The 18250-nt window shown below is 40.4% G+C and overlaps 1 protein-coding gene across 5 annotated transcripts in view; it reads left to right on the forward strand.

The window, feature by feature from the left end:
* LOC138763324 (dual specificity protein phosphatase 7-like) overlaps nt 1-18250 on the forward strand; it is a 66313-nt gene that overhangs the window by 22864 nt on the left and 25199 nt on the right. The window contains exon 4 of one of the 5 annotated variants that reach the window (XM_069937280.1): nt 15427-15496. The exons of 3 other annotated variants lie outside the window; for them this stretch is intronic. The gene's annotated coding sequence lies outside the window, so the exon portion shown is untranslated. Of the gene's footprint in view, nt 1-8781; nt 8927-15426; nt 15497-18250 lie in introns of those variants that run through there. One more of the 5 variants, XM_069937281.1, reaches the window with a different exon arrangement.

Genomic DNA, 18250 nt, shown 5'->3' on the forward strand with positions numbered 1-18250 from the left:
GTTAATGGTAAGTCTTTCCAATGCTCTAAATCTTCCTGTACTTTTTTCATTAGTGCATAATAATTAAGTTTATATAGATGGCTGAGGTTTTTATTTATTTGTATACCTAGGTATTGCTTGCATTTGCCATCTAAACGGTGATTCTTTCTTGAATTTTGAGAAATCTGCATTATTCATTGGCATTGCTTCACTTTTATTTGCATTAATCTTGTATCCCGACACTTCTCCATACTCCTTCAATTTCTTATGTAATTCTTTTATTGATGTTTCTGGTTCCGTTAGGTATACTATAACATCATCTGCAAATAAACTGATTTTGTATTCCTTGCCTTTTATTTTTATCCCTTTTATTTTATTTTCTGTTCTTATCAGTTCTGCAAGTGGTTCTATGGCTAACGTGAACAATAAGGGCGATAGTGGGCATCCCTGTCTTGTTGATCTGCTTAAGTTAAAATGTTTTGATACATATCCATTTACTGTCACTCTTGCCAATGGCCCCTTATATAATGCTTTAATCCAATTAATATATTTCTCTGGTAAACTAAATTTTTGTAGTACCTTGAATAAATAATTCCATTCTACTCTGTCGAAGGCCTTCTCTGCGTCTAAAGCAACCGCTACTGTTGGAGTTTTATTTCCTTCTACTGCATGAATTAAGTTAATAAACTTACAAATATTATCTGTTGTTCGTCTTTTTTTTTAATGAATCCAGTTTGGTCTAGACTTACTATTTTTGGTACATAATCAGCTAATCTGTTTGCTAATAATTTAGCTATTATCTTGTAATCTGTGTTAAGTAGAGATATTGGTCGATATGATGCTGGTGCAAGTGGATCTTTCCCTGCCTTTGATATTACTGTAATTATTGCTGTTTTGCACGAATCTGGTAAGCTTTGTGTTTTATCAATCTGGTTGATTACTTCCAGGAGGGGAGGAATTAATAAATCTTTAAATGTTTTATAGAATTCTATTGGGAGACCATCCTCTCCTGGTGTTTTATTATTCGGCAGATTTTTTATTGTCTCTTGTATTTCTACTATTTCAAATGGTTCTATTAATTTATTTTGTTCCTCTGTTTGTAATTTCGGTAGTTCAATTTTAGTTAAGAGTTCATCTATTTTGCCTTCTTTCCCTTCGTTTTCAGTTTGGTATAATTGTTCGTAGAATTCGCTGAAATTTTCATTAATTTCCGTTGGATTATATGTGATCTGTTTGTCTTTTTTCCTTGATGCCAATACCATTCTTTTAGTTTGTTCTGTCTTGAGCTGCCACGCTAGAATTTTGTGCGTTTTTTCTCCTAGTTCATAATATTTCTGCTTTGTCTTCATTATATTTTTCTCCACCTTATATGTTTGAAATGTTTCATATTTTATTTTTTTATCTACCAATTCCCTTCTTTTATTAGTGTCTTCCTTCCTTGCTAATTCTTTCTCTATATCTGCTATTTCCTTTTCCAACTGTTCTGTTTCCTGATTGTAATCCTTCTTCATCTTAGTTACGTAACTTATTATTTGCCCTCTGATGAACGCTTTCATTGCGTTCCATATTATATTTATCCTTCACTGATTCCGTATTTATTTCAAAATACATTTTAATTTGTCTTTCTATGAATTCTCTAAAATTCTGTCTTTTAAGTAGCATGGGGTTTAATCTCCATCTATACATTTTTGGAGGGATATCCTCTAACTCTATTGTCAATATCAAGGGTGAATGGTCCGATAATATTCTAGCTTTATATTCTGTTTTCCTAACTCTATCTTGTATACAAGCTGATAACAGGAATAAATCTATTCTTGAATATGTTTTATGTCTATCCGAATAATATGAATATTCCTTTTCCTTTGGGTGTTGTTTCCTCCATATATCCAAAAGTTGCATTTCTTGCATCGATTTAATTATAAATTTGGTTACTTTATTCTTTCTGTTAATTTTTTTCCCGGTTTTATCTATGTTTGAATCCAAATTGAGATTGAAATCCCCTCCTATTAATATATTCCCTTGTGTATCTGCTATCTTCAGAAAAATATCCTGCATAAATTTTTGATCTTCTTCATTAGGCGAATATATATTAAGTAAATTCCAAAACTCCGAATATATCTGACATTTTATCATTACATATCTTCCTGCTGGATCTATTATTTCCTCTTCTATTTTAATTGGTACATTTTTACTGATTAATATAGCCACTCCTCTAGCTTTTGAGTTGTATGACGCTGTCGTTACATGTCCTATCCAATCTCTCTTTAATTTCTTGTGCTCCACTTCAGTTAAGTGTGTTTCTTGCACAAATGCAATATCAATTTTTTCTTTTTTCAGTAAATTTAGCAGTTTCTTCCTTTTGATTTGGTTATGTATTCCATTAATATTTAAAGTCATATAGTTTAATGTAGCCATTTTATACTTTGTTTATCTTTCCCTTCTGTTTCCTCATCATCACCTTTCCTTCTCATCCATTTCTGCTTTCTTTCTTTGAACAGTTTATAAGACAACATTTTTAACACATCAAACATTCCCCTTATTCTCCTACCTAATATTTTAACCCCATTGTCCCCTCCCCTTCCTGAGTTGCCCATTATCCCTTGTCGGGCAACCACATCTCTCCTCTCCATTTGGATTTGCGAATTCACTCGCAAGCGTCAACTGATTTTGCAGTGACCGTAATTTCTCCCTACCCAGCCCCCCCCCGAAAAGATTTCAATTTTTATATACAACAAAGGTCACTCTCTAAATTCCCTCCTTACTCCTCTCTTCCCCTTTTTTCCCCTCATTAATTCTTCTCTATACACTATATATTTTTTAAATGCACATACACTTATGTAATATATGTATATAGTCCTATACACACGTCTTTTTAGTTCGCAGTCTTTTGTACTCTCGTTACACGTCTTCATCTCTCAGTCTATTTTGTAATTGTTCTGCAAATTTTCGTGCTTCCTCTGGATCCGAGAATAGTCTGTTTTGCTGTCTTGGAATAAATATTTTCAATGCCGCTGGATGCTTTAGTATAAATTTATACCCTTTCTTCCATAAAATCGCCTTTGCTGTATTGAACTCCTTTCTCTTCAGGAGTTCAAAACTTATATCTGGATAAATAAAAATTTTTTGCCCTTTGTACTCCAGTGGCTTGTTGTCCTCTCTTACTTTCTCCATTGTTTTCTCCAGTACCTTTTCTCTTGTAGTATATCTTAGGAATTTTACTAAAATGGATCTTGGCTTTTGTTGTGGTTGTGGTTTAAAGGCTAATGCTCTATGTGCCCTTTCTATTTCCATTTCTTGCTGTAGTTCTGGACATCCTAAGATCCTGGGGATCCAATCTTTTATAAACTCTCTCATATTCTTGCCTTCTTCATCTTCTTTAAGGCCCACTATCTTTATATTATTTCTTCTGTTATAATTTTCCATTATATCTATTTTCTGAGCTAACAGCTCTTGTGTCTCTTTAACTTTTTTATTAGATTCTTCTAATTTCTTTTTTAAGTCCTCTACCTCCATTTCTACTGCTGCTTCTCGTTCTTCCACCTTGTCCATTCTTTTTCCTATTTCTGATATGGTCATATCTATTTTATTCACTTTCTCTTCTGTACTGTTTATTCTACTTCTTAAATCACTAAATTCTTGTGCTTGCCATTCTTTAAATGAATCCATGTATTCTTTAATAAGAGAAAATATATCCATTGTCTTGCTTTTCCCTTCTTCCATTTCACTGTACTCTTCCTCTTTTTCTTCCTCTGGGTTGGCCATCTGTTGTTTCTTTGTTTTCTTTTTCTTTTCTTTCTTGTTTTCGTTGTCTTCTATGTTCTGTAGCTGTCATTGCCGGCTGTGGAGATCGACTCCCCAGCTGGTTGCCCCTCCCATCGGTGTTTTTTTGCATGCGCAACTCCTCGCGCATGTGCGGTTGCGCACTTTTACTCGGCTCAGCGAGCCATTTTTGTAGTCCACTTTCTACCGACCTGAGGGAGCGGGCTTCTCTCTCCACCGCCATCACGGATTTGTGATTCAAGAATGGATGTTATTAGGAACTGAATGTCCAAGGATAAACTGTATCAACAGGATGGGCACATAAACCAAGGGGGTGGCATCGCTCTGTTGGTAAGGAACTACATTAAATCATTAGAAAGAGGTGACATAAGAACAGAAAATGTAGAATCATTGTGGGTTGAGAATGGCAAAGGTTGAAAGCCACAGTTGGCAGTTGTATACAGACCAAACAGTAGCTCTGATGTGGACAAATTGCTCTTCTGACGTGCTTTTTCTATCTGCTGTGGTGATGTTACGGTAGTCATGGGGGATTTTAATATGCAAGTAGATTGGGAAAATCAAGTTGGGACTGGATCTCGAGAGAGATTTTTGCAGAAAGCCTACACGATGGCTTTTTAGAGCAGCTTGTTGATGAGCCCACAAGGGGTTTGGCTGAAATGGATTGAGTGTTGTGTAATGCACCAGAGGTGATTAGAGAGCTTTGAGTAAAGGAACCATTTGGGGTACAGTGAACACAATATGACTGAGTTCAAATTGAGATTTAACAAGGAGAAAATAAAATCTAATGTGTTGGTATTTCAATGGAGCAAAGGGAATTACAGCAGCATGAGAGAGGAAGGGGCAGAGCAGCAATGGATAGAGTTTCTGCATGAAAGAGGGAAGGTGCAATTTAAATATGTACCCAAAAAGAAAATATTTGAATGTAAAAATAGACAAGGGAGGTTAAAGCCAACATAAAGCAAAAAAGTGGGCATACAAGGAAGCAAATAATAGTGGGAAGATAGAAGTTTTTAAAAACACAAAGTAACTAAAAACATAAGGAGGGAAAAGATGAAGTATGAAAGTAGACTGGCATATATGGTTTTTTAAAAAAAAAAACTGGTATCTGACACCTATAATAGCGATTGGTAGATGCTGGAGAAGTGTATTTTCTGGTTGCTTGAAACTTGCTCTTACGATGACTAACTAATACAACTGCATGAAGAACAAACAGATTAAAAGTCAAAAGGCAAAAATACTATACTGTATTTATACTTAACAAACTTCACTTGCAAGAATATGTCAACCTTGAAGCATTTAACTTTTTTCAGTCACATTCTTTGAAAACATTTGACCATGCTGCCTCTGCAGTTTCCTCCCACTTCAGAGCTGCCTGAAAGATGAACAATAACATTACAGATAATTAACCCCCACCCCCACCCAAGTGTACCAATAAAGCCTCTGACCAGGGTGACTCTTACTAAGCAGGGATAAGGAGACACTTTGAGAGTCACCCCAACAGCGAGCGGCATCAATCAGCTCTTCATCCCTGGGTGCCACCACACAACTTTATTCAAACAGATCCTATGAGCAAAGCATGACCAAGGTACTCTGCTGGATGAATATTTGCTCCCATCTTCACCAAATGTTTCCGTTATTAGTTCACAGAACATTTACAATTTTAAATTTGTATATTTTACCCATTATTTTATTCTTAATTTTTAGTATTTATTTTCCTCTTTATTTGCCAGTTGCTTGAGGCTGCCAATTGCTTGAAATCTGGATATCAGGGTTTTACTCCACAGTTTTAAAATTGTAATCAAACAATTCACATGTAATTAAAGTGCACATTGCAGATTTTATGGAAGGCTATTTTTATACATTTTGGTTTGACCATGTAGAAAGTACACGACATTTATACATAGTCCCCCCTCATTTCAGGGCACCATAATGTTTGGGACATTTGGCTTCACACATGTTCGCAATTACTCAAGTATATTTAATTACAGGTCCCAGTTACGCCTGCCTGTTTGTGGGCTTGTGGAGCAATCCATACTGCAAGCCTAAACAGGCAAAACCCCTCAAATCTTTCTCTAGTGTATTGACAACTACATTGGGGCTGCCTCATGCTCCTGCGATAAGCTTGTCAACCTCATCCACTTTGTGTCCAACTTCCACCCTGATCTCAAACTTACCTGGTCCATCACTGATAACACTCCCCTTCCTGGATCTCTGTCTCCATCTCAGGAGACAAGCTTTCCACTAACATGTACTACAAACTCTCTAACTCCCACAACTACCTGGACTACACTTCCTCACACTCTGTCCCCTGCAAGGATTACATCCCCTTCTCTCAATTTCTGTGTCTCCGTTGCATCTGTCCCAAGAAAAGGTCTTTCAGTCCAGATATTCTGAAATGTCTGCCTTCCGCAAACCTGGCTTCCCCTCCACCATTATCAACTCAGCCCTCACCTGCATCTCCATTTCCCACTCATCTGCCCTGGCTGCCCTCTGTTCTCCAGTTGCAACAAACAAGAACACCTTCTTCCTCTCCTACCACCCCACCAGCTTCCGCATCCAACACATCATCCACCGGAATTACCACCACTTACTTCAAGATCCTACCACCAGACATTTTTCTTTCTCTTCCCCTCTCGGTCTTCCTCAGAAACCACTCCCTCTGTGATTCCCTCGTGATTCCCTCCCCACCTTCACACCCCTGGCACCTTTCCCTGTGTCTGCAGAAGGTTCAACACTTGCATCCACACTTCTTCCCTCACCATGATCTGGACCCCAAACAGTCCTTTCCAGTGAAGCAACACTTCACTTGTGTATCTGCAAGACTGATTTACTGCATCCGGGGCTCCCTTTGTGACCTTCTCTACATTGGAGAGACCATTTGCAGACTGGGAGATTGCTTCGCTCAGCACCTTTGCTCCATAACAACAGCAACTTCCCAGTAGGCAAACATTTCAATTCAGGGTCACACTCACATGTTATCCATGGCCTTGGGTACTATCCCACCCAGGCCATCCCAAAATTGAAGGAACAACACCTGGTTTTCCATCTGGGCACCCTTCAGCAGGATGGCATTAACATGCTTTTCACTAAAACTGCTCACCTCTTTTCACCCCCCTTCCTGTCTTTCCAGTTCTCCCTCCCCACCCAGCCATCCATCTTTCTCCCCATCCCCCCCATTGCTGCTGTCTCCTTCCTCCTCTCTCCACCTGTCATCTCCAGCTTTTGCCACCCCCTCCACCCCCCACTCTTTTGTTCGGATGCCTGCTGGGAATCTCTCATACTTGAAGGTCTCAAGCCCGAAACGTCAGTTATGTACTTTTACCTTTGCTACATGAAGGACCCTGTTTGACCTGCTGAACTTCTCCAGCATTTTGTGTTTTTACTTTTTAATTATTTCAATAGTGTACATGCCCTCTTCCCTCTGCTACCATCGGGAAAGAGGTGCAGGAGCCTAAAGACGAGAACTCAACAGCACAAGGACAGCTTCTTCCCCACTGCCATCAGATTCCAGAATAATCAATGAGCCAAGAACACTTTCTTACTTGCACTATTATCTTTTTTAACAATAATGTTGGAAGATGGTTATAATATGTATGTTTACACTATGATGCAGCCGCATCATGGCTTGTTCGTGACAATAAATCCTGATTCTGGTATTTGTAGATGGTGTTGTTGTACTGTGCCACAAAAGTAGGTGTAAAGTGAGTAGAGCAGGGGGCTAAGACACAGCCCTGTGGTGCTCTGGTTCTGATGGAGATTGTGGAGAAGTTCTTAATCATCACTGATTGTGGTCTGGAGGTGAAAAAATCCATGATCCAATTAAACAATGGGGTGTTACCTCCCAGATCTTGGAGTTTGCTGATCAGTTTTGAGGGGAAGATGGGTGTTTAAATGCTGAACTGTAGACTATAAAGATCATCCTGATGAATGCATCTTTGCTGTCCAAATGTTCCAGGACTTTGTGTAGAACCACTGAGATGGCATCCACTGTAGACCTGTGGCCACGATAGGTGAACTGGAATGTATCTATGTTGCTGCTCAGACAGGAGCTGATATGATTCATCACCAGCCTTTCAAAACACTTCATCACTGATGTAAGTGCTACTGGTCAATAGTCATTAAGGCAGGTTACTACACTCTTCTTGGGCACCAGTATGACAGATTCCTGCTTGAAACAGATGGGTAACACATCCTGTTGGAGTGATAGCTTAGTAAGTTGGTCAGCACAGATTTGTAATGCTTGGCCAGGTACTCCATCCAGACCAGATGCTTTTTTCAGATTCACTCTCCTGAAGACAGCACGCATGTCATCCTCCGACAGGATAAGATCATCGGGGATATCACTGCTACTGTCGTCAAATCAGGTGTAGATGGTGTTGTCATTTTTCAACATGAGGACCAGAGTTGTGTCAAAGAAGCCAATATGAGGCTGAAAAACAAGAATAAAACAGGAAGCAACATTTCCCAAACTTTAGGATTACCAAAATCAACTGTTTGGAACATCATTAAAAAGAAAGACCATTTTTGGGAGCTCGGAAACTTTTCAGTAGGTATTTGTGGATGTGTAAATGACTACTGTCTGGAGAAGACTTCATGAATAGAAATACAGAGGCCTCGCTGTATTTAAAAGCCTGTAGAATCCTGGAAAAGGTGGAGAGATGAGACCAAGATTAACCTGAATCAGAGTGATGGCAAGAGCAAAATGTGGAGGCATAAAGGAACTGCCCAAGATCAAAAGTATTCCTATGAAACACGGTCATGAGGATGTTATGACCTGGGGTGTAAGGCTTCGACAGGTAGTGGCAAACTTGCCTTCATTAATGATGTAACTGCTGATGGTAGCAGCAAAATTAATTGAGCTGTGTAGAAACATCTGACCTCCAAGTTTAAGCAAATGCCTCCAAACTCATTGGACAGTGGTTCATCCCAAACATGCTGCTAAAGCAACAAAGCAGTGTTTTAAAGCTTAAGACAGTCATCTGATCTAAATCTAATTGAGCATGTCTTCCATATGTTGAACAGAAAACATAAAGGATAAGCCCCCAAAACAAGCAGGAGCTGAAGATGGCTGCAGTAGAGACCAGGCAAAGCATCAGCACCTGGTGATGTCTGTGATTCAGACTTCAAGCAGTAAAGGATATGCAGCAGAGTACTCAACATGACTTGAATACATAACATTGCCATGTCCCAGATATGATTGTGCCCTAAAATGAGTGGGACTATGCATAAAAAGTGCTACAATTTCTACATGGTTAAACCAAAATGTATACAAATAACCTTGAATAAAATTGTGAATGTGCACTTAAATTGTGAATTGTTTGATTAAAAATTTAAAACTGTGGAGCATGGGGAAATGAGAAAAAAAGTCTGTCCCAAACATTACGGAGGGCACTGTAGGAGCACGAGAAAATAGTGCCAGAGAAATAATAATAGGAGATGAGCTGCCAGCTGAAGTGGTGAATGCAGAATTTGGACAGAATGGTAGAGGTATGGAGGGTTCTGGGCTGGGTGCAGGTCAGTGGATCAAGGAAGAAAAATGGTTCAGCACAGACTAGAAGGGGCCTGTTTCTGTGTTGTAATGTTCTATGGGAGATAGAACTAAATGAATATTTTGCATCAGTCACTAGTATTGTGCCAGATGTTGAAGAGTATCAGGGAAGGGAAGTTAGTGCAGTTACTATTTCAAGGGAGAGAATATTCTGGAAACTGAATGGTCTAAGAGTGGATATGTCCCCCAGACCAGATGGATTGCATCCTTGGGTCCTGAAAGAGATAGCGGTAAAGTTTGTGCTGGGATTGGTAAATGGTCTTTTAGGAATCGTTAGATTCTGGCACAGTACTGAAGGATTGGAAAACCACAAATGTCACCCCCCTACTCAAGAAGGGAGGGGAGCAGCAGAAAGGAAATTATAAGCCAGTTAGTCTGATGTCAGTGGTTGGGAAGACGTTGGAGTCTATTGTCAAGGATAAAGTTATGGAGTACTTGGAGGCAAGTGTCAGTGTAGGCCAAAGCCAGCATGGTTTCCTTAAGGGAAAAAAAAATCATGCTAGACAAGCCTATTGGAAATCTTTTAAGTGACAAGTTGGCTGAATAAGGGAGATGCAGTAGATGTTTGTTTTGATATATGAGAGAGTGGAAAAAATTAAATATTTTTAAACCAATAGTAGGGTCTTCGAGGGATTGTATGAGCAGTTCATCAGTTGTCAGCATTTGCACTGCCTGTGGGAAGAAGATGTTTCTCATGCTGGAAGTTCTGGCTCTGATACTCCTGTATCCCTTTCCCAAAGGGTTTAGCGGAAGATGCTGCTTGCGGGGTGAAAGTGGTCCTCATTTGATTTCTGCGAGCCCTCTTGAAACAATTATCCCAGTAAATCACATCGATTTGGGGGCGGGGGGGGGGTGTGGGGGAGAGGAGGAGGCATCTCCAGTGATCATCTCTGCCACTCTATTGTTCTGTGGGTTGACCTCTGATCCAATGCCCACGCTGTTCTGCAACCTGGCAGGTCACTCAATAGAGCTCCTGTAGAAAGTTGGCAGGGTGGCTGGGAGCCTTGCCCACCTCAGGAAGTGCTGTTGCCTTCCTTTTAATTATGACTGATGGGGCACCAATGATTTAAGTGCATCTATAGTTGTCATGCCCAGCAGCGGTTCTCAACCAGTTGGCCATGGCCTGCTAGCGGGCCACAGCGTACTTCCATGTGGGTCTTTAAAAATGTTAAATGAAATGCTTCAAATTAGATATAGATGTGTTTCTTACAGAGCTGTCTTTGACTTGAAAATATTGCTCAGTCATTGCCACTAGTGGGCCATGGCATATTAGGCTGGAAGCCAGGTGGGCTTTAGGAAATAGTAGTAGTATTTCATTTATATAGTACATTTAACACAATTCGTGCTGATCCAAAGCACTGAATGTACAATTAGGAATAAATTGGTTACTATCTAAAAGACAACAGGCACGCAAAATAATCCATTGCAGCCATCTTTTTACATAGACTATCTAATTTAGAGCATTAATTATTTAAACCCTAACTATTCCTCCCAATCGCAGCAATGAACAACTTTCCAATTTCAAATGAACAACAGTGCTACAAACACCAGACTTCAAAGATCACAAATGCTGAACTGTAATCTATAAAGATCATCCTGATGAACACAAAAAAGCCAGTTGCAATTCCATTTGGATGTTTAAAAAGTGCAACTGCAGCTATCTTAGGGCTAGTTTACTGGCCCAAGGTTGAGAACCACCATCCTACTGGGAGGTTGATTAATGTTAACTATTGATAAACAGTCTGCATTTTTTTTTAAAAAAAACCTCAGCCAAGAGTAAACACATCTGGAAACAAAGTGTTGTAGATGCAAGAAACATGAAATTAAAAATTGTTGGAAATACTGAGCAGATCATGTAACGTACACGTTGATAATTTAGCCATGTCTGTGCCAAGTGCAACACATAATCTGCTGAACTCTATGGGTCGAACAGCATTGGGAAGAGAAAATTGAAAAGTCAGCCTTGAGGGCTGGAGCTCTTCATCAGGTTCCTCCAGCAAATTATGTGTTGCTCCACATTCCAGCCTTTGCAGTTTCTATTGTGTCTGTGCCAAGTGCTTGTGTGTGGAAAAACATGTATATTTAAATTTTATGAACCCCTTTGCCACTTTACTATGCACCAATCTATACTGAGGAAGTGGGGCACTGTCAAAAATGTTATCTTTGAATAATTTGTCTGCTTTGACGGTTGCATTGGGTCATGGTGTTACTTTTAATTGAAGGTTTGCTGTTTACAAATTAGACGCTGCGCTGCTTTCCCTATTTTAAAACAATGATAAGACTTCAAAAGTACTCAGTTTCCTGAGAATGAGGAATTTTTAAAGCTTTTCAAACCTGCTGTAGAAATTCTGTTCTTTGAGCTTAAAATGATTTTGCATGACAATACTTTCAATAGCTTTTGATCGATATATGGCTTCACCTGCTATGCCTTGGGATCAGTTCCTTCTGCATTTACATTGTGGTATTCTTGTGTTTAGCTCTTACGGCCTCTCTGCCTCCCCAACCTCTCTTACTTCATGTCAACATTTCCCGCTGGTGCCTACTGTATAAATGGGCTCTGAATACAGACGGAACCTATGGACCTGTTTCTCAGAAGATTTGAGCATTTATATCCTTTTCAAGGTGATGAAAAAGATATAAATGGAAGTGTTACCTGTGATCTACTGTCAGAGAAGCAATGAGTTTTTTTTTAAATATAGTGTTTCTGTTTGAATACTGTCGTATTTGCAAAAAAAAGGTTTAGATGTGACACCTTACTGTAAAATAGTCGCATAGAGAGTTTTTTAAATTTAGACATACATCATGATAACAGGCCATTTCTTCCCATGAGCCAGTGTTGCCCAATTCACATCCAATTGATCATTTTCTTTCTCTTTGGCTTGGCTTCGCGGACGAAGATTTATGGAGGGGGTAAAAAGTCCACGTCAGCTGCAGGCTCGTTTGTGGCTGACCAGTCCGATGCGGGACAGGCAGACACGATTGCAGCGGTTGCAAGGGAAAATTGGTTGGTTGGGGTTGGGTGTTGGGTTTTTCCTCCTTTGCCTTTTGTCAGTGAGGTGGGCTCTGCGGTCTTCTTCAAAGGAGGCTGCTGCCCGCCAAACTGTGAGGCGCCAAGATGCACGGTTTGAGGCGTTATCAGCCCACTGGCGGTGGTCAATGTGGCAGGCACCAAGAGATTTCTTTAGGCAGTCCTTGTACCTTTTCTTTGGTGCACCTCTGTCACGGTGGCCAGTGGAGAGCTCGCCATATAATACGATCTTGGGAAGGCGATGGTCCTCCATTCTGGAGACGTGACCCATCCAGCGCAGCTGGATCTTCAGCAGCGTGGACTCGATGCTGTCGACCTCTGCCATCTCGAGTACCTCGACGTTAGGGGTGTGAGCGCTCCAATGGATGTTGAGGATGGAGCGGAGACAACGCTGGTGGAAGCGTTCTAGGAGCCGTAGGTGGTGCCGGTAGAGGACCCATGATTCGGAGCCGAACAGGAGTGTGGGTATGACAACGGCTCTGTATACGCTTATCTTTGTGATCATTACCCCCAGTACATTTTGAACAGTGGGAGAAAACCGGAGCCCCCAGGGGAAAACCCACACAAGCATGGGGAGAACATGCAAACTCCTTTCAGACAGTGCAGGATTCAAACCCTGGTCCCGACTGCTGACACTGTAAAAGCATCGCGCTAAACACTACACCAAACCGTAACAGCAAGAAATAAGGCCATTCAGCCCTATTTTGCTCTAGTTTTTTTTAATGCTGCATTTGAACACATGCTAGATTTGAACAACTTAGTGGGGTAAATGTTTTTCTGTGTTGGAGTGGGGATTTGGCTTTGGCTCGAAAGGCTTTGCAGAGCAGAGACTGAGGACATACAACAGGTAAGGTCTTTCCATAGTAACAGACTAGGTCGTGAAGATGGCAAATAGGGCAGTGGAATGCTCTGATTGCAGGATTATGGGTAATCTGGGAGAGCACAATTGTCCATAATGACTGCACCTGCAAGAGGTGCATCCAGCTGCAGCTCCTTACACACCATGTTAGGGAACAGGAGCTGGATGAACTCCAGGTTATTCGGGAGGTGGAGGGAATGATAGTCATAGACAGTCACACCTAAAGACCCAAAGGTAGGTAACTGGGTGACTGTAAGGAGAGGGAAGTGGATAGGCAGTCAGTTCAGAGCACCCTTGTGGCCATTCCCCTCAACAATAATACTGTTGGGGGGAGACAATCTACTAGGTACAAGTCACAGTTGTCAGATCTCCGGCACAGGGTCTGGCCCTTCAGCAAAGAAGGGAAGGTAGGAGAAGATTGGGTATTCAATAGTTAGGTGAATAGATAGGAGGTTCTGTGAATGACATTGAGACTATTGGATAATATGTTGCCTCCCAGGCAAGGGCATAGCCAGGTTTTAAAGTTAGGGGCAGCAAGCACATTAAAAAAAGGCGCCACAGCATATACCAGATGGTGAGTCAGTGGTTGAATGGTGGGTCGCACTGATTTTTCAGTGGTGTCGGATTGGGGGTGGGGCATCAGAGCTGGACCAGATTGGGGGAGCAGCAATAGCGTCTGACCAGGGGAGGACAAAGGTGCCACTTTTGAAAAATGTGGTCGGGGTGGGGGGGGCATTTGCTCCCCCTACACCCCCCTTTGCTACATCACTGCTCCCAGGGTCAAAGATGTCTGAGTCCACAGACCATACTTTAATTTCTGGCACACCTCTGTAATTTTCTCCTCTGGTTGTACCCAATTGAATAAGCCCAGTGGGTGACATTGTATCAGTTTGTTTCCTAACTAACCCAATATATATTCTGTCCTTGACTTTCCCCCAATCCAATATTTTAGTCAATGATTCCCCTCAATTCCCTTTCATTTACCTTCCAAATCCTTTCTGAACATGTATCCATATTTACTACACATTCTTGCTTTATTTTATCAGCTGGATTTCTTTTATTCCCATGTATTTAAAATGTTAACCACAAGCTCCACTTCACTATTCTCTTTTGCTTTTAGATCCAAGCCCTCTACTGTTTAAATAATTCTGATCTAGTTGAATCAACAGAGAATGGTATTAGCATGCTGGCCGAAGGTCAGTGGCCTGGAAATGCAATTGCGTGATCTGCGTTTTTATCTGCTGTGTGAGTGATTTGTGGCATAAAATCAATCACAGTCGTTTAAGGTACAAGGTGACATCTGCCCATGTGCGCCTATGCTTGTGAAACACCAGCTCCCATTGAATAATGTGCACAGAGATGATTTTAATCCACCCACAGACACCTAGAATGACAGTATCATAAGCACTGAATCATGGATATTTAATTGACACTTTGAAGGGGCTGTATAAGGAGAAGGAGGCTGAAATACAGGGATAAACCCTGCACCTTTTCCATTTAGGAGGATCATTGATTATACTAGACAATGACAATTTTACTGCCTTAACACTTTTCGATGTATTTGATGGTTGCTGATCAAGAAAGCCACCTCAAGATTTTCCTATCATGTACAGTTTTTTTTAGATATAACCTATTTTTGTAATTTCCTGTCATATTATAAGTGTACTTCAAGTGTACAAAACCATGAAGTGAACGTCAGTGAAAATTCATTTTCTGCATTTGCACTTGTTCCCTGCTGATCTTGGTGCATTCAATGATGAATATGATGAAAGATTTCATCAGGACATTGTGATCATGGGAAAATGGTATTTAAACCACTGGAATCCATCAGTGCTGGTCGACAATTGTTGGACACCGACACAAGGCATCAGATGCTAAGTACAAACGAAAATCAACAGCAAAACATTTTTAGTTGAACTAACACAATGTGTCAGCATGATTATGCAATTAAACTTATTAAATTTTATTGAATTTAACGTTTCTCCAATTTTCTACGTGATGGAACAAATCTGAAATTATCTCTGTGTTCACTTGAACTTGTTTATCATGATCCCCAAATCTTTTTCAGGAAGAAACCCTTTTGAAAAATAATTATAGTCCAGTATTATTTGTAAAACTGAATAGTAGGGGACCATCAGTGTGAAGATGGCAAATAGCAGGAGGCAAATGAATTATGAGGTTTTGTTTGTTGCTTATGCAGAAGGCTTTAATAATATGTCTGTGTGGTTCCAGATGACGAGCAACAGGAGAAAAAGGGATCAAAATGAAGCGATACATTGCCAGAGAGTATTAAAAGATGGGGGGAAGAGGGTGTCAACTGATTCTTCCTGTGACCCTGTCCCAAAATCTAACTGTCCAAGAGGTATGCTCGAGTGAATGGTGTCAGTGGTCTATGATTTTTAGCTTGTAGATCTCTACCCGGCTATCCTATGCCCCAATTATTTTGCATGAGAAGGAGATGGTCACAATCACCCTGAACTAATTGGATTCTGAATCACTCCAGACACTGGAAGCTAACCTTTGGCACACTTCCCAATTTTTCAACACTCGTGCTCCCTGTCTGGGAAATCTTTCTCTTCCTCTCTGAGCCAAGGCCCACGTGCACCAGTTCTGCTTTTTTCCTGAACGGTCAAGGAAATTGGGCTGCATTCAGTATATGTTTTGAAATCTATATTCATGAATCACAAAGGGAGTCACTCCAGGGGGTGTAACCAGCAATTAAAAAAAAAATGTCACCACTTTCCTGCACCTTGGGCACCTGGAAAGCTTGAGTGATGAGTTCATTCTGATGCCCTCAGTTTCTCCTTTGTTTCAGTCACCAGGGTGAAAAAAAATCTGTTCTGGGGTACAAAAGCTTTCCCCTGCATCCTTGGCTTCAATACCTGCTATTAGCTCTTAGTTGTACTGGATAGTGCAATTATAATCTCTGGATCACTTTCAGGACCCTATGGCTACCATTACTTGAATCAATCATAGTGACCTTTGCTAATTACATGACAGGGGTCTGTGCTGGTCTTCACTGGACTCTGATCATCACTAAGGCCCAGTCTTTCCTGCTGCCTAACAAGGGCAAGAAAAGTGGCAGCACAGAAGAATGCAACAGGTGGCCAAGAAAAATTCCATCTCTGGCTTTGAGGCCTTATGGTGCCATGTTTGCTCCGTTGATCCCAGGTCAGAGCACAAACAGATTGATAACTGGTAAGTTAATGTCGTACCTTCCAGTGATCATCCCCATCAAGTGGACATCTCAACTCCTTCCATAAATGTTTGATGATTATCGGAGAATTAGGCTACAAGGACACATCAGAGGCTGCATAACCCATAGTGATAGATTCCTTTCTTTGTCAATCCATTTTGCCATTTTTAAGTTCCAAGCCAGAACTGTGAGAGACAGCTCCAAAATAACAAACAAATGTTCATGACTTGCTTTTCAATGTGTGACTGCAAAGTCGTGGACAATGCTCCACCTCATTAACCACAAAGCTGACTCTTGTATTGACTTTGCACTACAGCCCAGCAGTGTGGCCATATCCATATTGTGTGCCATTTTTCAACTGGATGCTAACAATTACAGAGAGATGCTCTGCCATGTGCTACCAAGGAAGTCAAGGGCTTCCTTGCTTTTGCAGTCAGACTGCAGGCCAGAAATGAACCCTTCACCCACCATATCCATGCCAACATTTTTACCCATCCACACACAGTCCATTTATTTGCGTTAGATCCATAATCTGATGATTGCCTGTGTAAATGTCTCTTAAACCATGGTGATTGTATTTGACTCCACCATAAGTTGGATGATTTCACATGGCACCTTCATTCAGAAGTACTTCATCCCTTTCATGAATACTCACAGATTCACTTTAATAGTAATGGCAGTGTTCTCTCACCACGAGCACTGCAGGTCAGCAAGATAGTCTCTTGCCACCCTTGATGACAAATAGGGATTAGCAACAAATGCCTCCCATGCACCAACAACCACAGCTTCTGAGTGATATCAAATAAATTGTAAGAGACTTCCCTGGATTCCCATGTTGCCATTCTGTGACTGATTATTCAGTTTTAGGTTCTCATTTTGTGGTCTACACTGTTAATTAATATTTAAATATTAACTTGTATTGGGAACAATGCTTCTGCATTTGAACATTGGTGAAGCAGCATGGATTTTATACATTCTCCCTTTGTTTGTATGGGTTTCCTTTGGATGCTCTAGTTTCCTTCCACTCTCTAAAAATATACAGGGGTTGTCAGTTAATTGGGGAATTTAGGTAGCATGGTCTCATGGGCCAGAAAGGACTGTTGTAGAGCTGTAAACCTCTGAATTGGAAAAATGTTTGCAATGACATGTTGTCACAAGGCATATGATTAGCATGCAGTGAAGTGCCTCAATTGTCAATGAGAGATTAATTGGTTTTCATGGTATCTGGTATAAATTCCTGGCTTTATAATTGTGACTTGCCAGCTGGAGAGAGGGGAGGGTATTTAGTTACCCATTGTAGTTGGTTTATGGGTTGAGGGTGGGGCTTTTAAATTGTTTTTTTTTTAACTGGTTGGTCTTGAGGGTTCTTTTTGATAGAGCATGAGCACATCTCTCCCTGCAATATGGGTTCTCTCCTGCACAAGTAATTATGTAAATTATTTAATTTTAAATTATATTTCATTATGAAAATTAATGCACTTAACATTGTCTCTTGCAACCTAAATGGTTTAAATTCTCCTTTTAAAAGAAGGAAAACTTTTTAAAAAGTTAAGATCTCTTCGTGCTGACACAATTTTTGTGCGGGAGGTTCGCATTCACATGGACGGTCAAGAGAGATTTTTCAAATTCTGGCATGTTTCTCAATACCACTCATCATCAATAGCTAAAATCAGAGGGCTGTCCATTCTTATTGACTCTGAAGGTCTTTTATACACTTTAATAAGATTACAGACTCTATTGGAAGATACTAAACTGTGGCCAGTTTATTGGGTGGTCAAAAAGTGGTTCTAGTTTCTATTTGTGCACCAAATGTAGATAGTCCTAAATTTTTTTAAACCTTATTTTCTTCGTTGCCAGATC

The sequence above is a fragment of the Narcine bancroftii genome, chromosome 5 (assembly GCF_036971445.1).
Source record: "Narcine bancroftii isolate sNarBan1 chromosome 5, sNarBan1.hap1, whole genome shotgun sequence".
NCBI lineage: Eukaryota > Metazoa > Chordata > Chondrichthyes > Torpediniformes > Narcinidae > Narcine > Narcine bancroftii.